This window comes from Athene noctua, unplaced genomic scaffold, assembly GCF_965140245.1.
Source record: "Athene noctua unplaced genomic scaffold, bAthNoc1.hap1.1 HAP1_HAP1_scaffold_625, whole genome shotgun sequence".
Taxonomy (NCBI): Eukaryota; Metazoa; Chordata; class Aves; order Strigiformes; family Strigidae; genus Athene; species Athene noctua.
In genome coordinates, this window is record NW_027438064.1 from 254 (window position 1) to 2,500 (window position 2,247).

The following is a 2,247-nucleotide window of genomic DNA, read 5'->3' on the forward strand; positions in this document are numbered from 1 at the left end:
CCGCCGGGGAGAGGGGCTTCTGTACGCCACATGGCCCGCGCCCCACCGCGGGGCGGGGATTCGGCGCTGGGCTCTTCCCTCTTCACTCGCCGTTACTGAGGGAATCCTCGTTAGTTTCTTTTCCTCCGCTGACTAATATGCTTAAATTCAGCGGGTCGCCACGTCTGATCTGAGGTCGCACACCCAAGGAAAGCCGCGCCGCCGCCAACGACGACGACGACGCCCAAACGACTCGCCCCAGCCCGGAACGCGAGACCGACGCACGCGCGCGAGGCGCGCCCGGAGACGGCCCCCGGGGACGCGGACGGCCCGCCACGGCCGACCGGGCGCGCGGCGCGGCGGAGGCGCGGAGGGCACGCCGAGGGGAAGCGGGCGGACGGACAGGACGGACGGACGGGAGGGGGGGGGGCCGGGCCCGACGCCGACCGCACGCGCGGTCGCCGCCGCAGCCGCAACCCCCGAACCACCGCCGCCGCCGCCGCCGCCGCACCCCCCCCCACCGAGCCCACCCCCGGCCTCCGCCGCCCGGAGCGCGGCGGCTACGACGGGGAAGGGAGAAGAAGGCGGGGGGCCAGTGGCGACGGGGAGGACCCCCGTTCCCACGGCGCACGCCCCGCACGCGAGCGGCAGCACGGCACGGTACCGCCGCGGTACCCACCCGCAGACAGCCGCCCGCGCGGGAGGAGGCCGGGGAAGAGGCCCGCGCCTCTCCCCCCCCGACACCTCGGCCCTTCCCCACCGCCGCGCCCGACCCGGCCGGACCGAACCAACGGGCCGCCCGGCCCCGGCGGGACGAGGCTCCGCCAAGCGGGCGTTCCGGGAGCGGGGAGCTTCGGAGCGCTCCCCGAGTCTCCACTTAGGGGGACGAAGGCCCTCGGCCGACACCGACGGGCCTGCGAGGCACCCCAGCCGCGCCGCCGCGGACGCCGCCCGCCCGCCCGCCGAGGCGAGGCGGGGAGGGACGGCGCACCGGCCGGCGATTGATCGTCAAGCGACGCTCAGACAGGCGTAGCCCCGGGAGGAACCCGGGGCCGCAAGTGCGTTCGAAGTGTCGATGATCAATGTGTCCTGCAATTCACATTAATTCTCGCAGCTAGCTGCGTTCTTCATCGACGCACGAGCCGAGTGATCCACCGCTAAGAGTTGTCTGCCTTTCGGCACCGCCCCGCGCGCGCGGAGGGGCCGGGACCGCTCCGCAGAAGCGGCCCCCTTCTCGGACGACGGACCGCCGCCCCACCGACCGACCGACCGCCCCCCTCCGCACGCGCGGAGGGGGCGCGCGACGACCGGCGGGCGACGGTCGCGCCTCGCCTCAGATGACCGTACCGACATCACAACGGAGGGAAGGAAGGGAAGGGTGAAACAAGCTCCGAACGGCAAGGGCCCGGGGAGCCCGCGCTCCCGACCGACCTGGGGAAACAACAAGCACCTTGCTCGCTTCGGAGGCGGCCCAGGCGCCCGGGCTCGGCCCGGCCTCCGCACGGAGGGCCGGCGGCGCGTCCGACCGCGCGCCCGGACCTGCACCCGCCTCTCGCTCGCGCGGAGGGGGGAAACCACAGACGCTGACCGCCGCGCGGGCGACCAGCGGGGGCGCCCCGCTCGCGCCGCGCGCGCCTCCGCGCCGCCCAGCGCCCGCGCGCTGCGACAGCCGGCTCCTTGCCCCCGTGGCCCCGAAACCCCGGCTCTCGCCCCGACGCCGGGAACGCCCGCGCGGCGCCGCCGCCGCACCACACCGGAGACAGGGACGGACGGCCAACCGCCGGAACCCGAGACGGCGACGCGACGCCGCCGCCCGGCGCTCCGCCCGACCGCCGCCCGGCCACCGCACCGCCGCGGCTGCCCTCCCGGAGCCGCCGCCGCCGCTTCTCGTCTCGGCCCCTTCCGCAGGCACGCGCCAGGCAGAAGGCGGACGCCGCTGAGCCGGAGGCGACGCCCCCTCTCCCCGCTTCCGCGCGGAGAACGGGACGGGGAACGCCCCTCGGCCGCCCACCCGCCTCGCCTGACCGAGACCGGGAAAGGCGACTGCGAAGCGACGGGCAGGACCCGGGACGGGACAGGCCACGCGGCCGGCCACCGAGCGACCGCCGGCCGGCACGCCGAGCGGCGGCGCCGCCGCCGCCGCTCGGGCCCGGGGGCTGCGCCGCCCCTCCCCTCAGCCGGGGCGGGAAGGGGTGGGGGTGGCAAGCAAGGAGCACGAAGCCGCAAGCGCGCCGCTGCGCGTCCACGGAGACGCGGCGGCCCGAGCAG

The 2,247-nt window shown here is 77.0% G+C and overlaps 1 non-coding gene across 1 annotated transcript; it reads right to left on the reverse strand.

The window, feature by feature from the left end:
* Positions 1-992: 992 nt before the first annotated feature.
* On the reverse strand, positions 993-1,145 carry LOC141955782 (5.8S ribosomal RNA). The gene has a single exon (XR_012632748.1). It is a non-coding gene; the product is annotated as a 5.8S ribosomal RNA (ribosomal RNA).
* Positions 1,146-2,247: the final 1,102 nt, after the last annotated feature.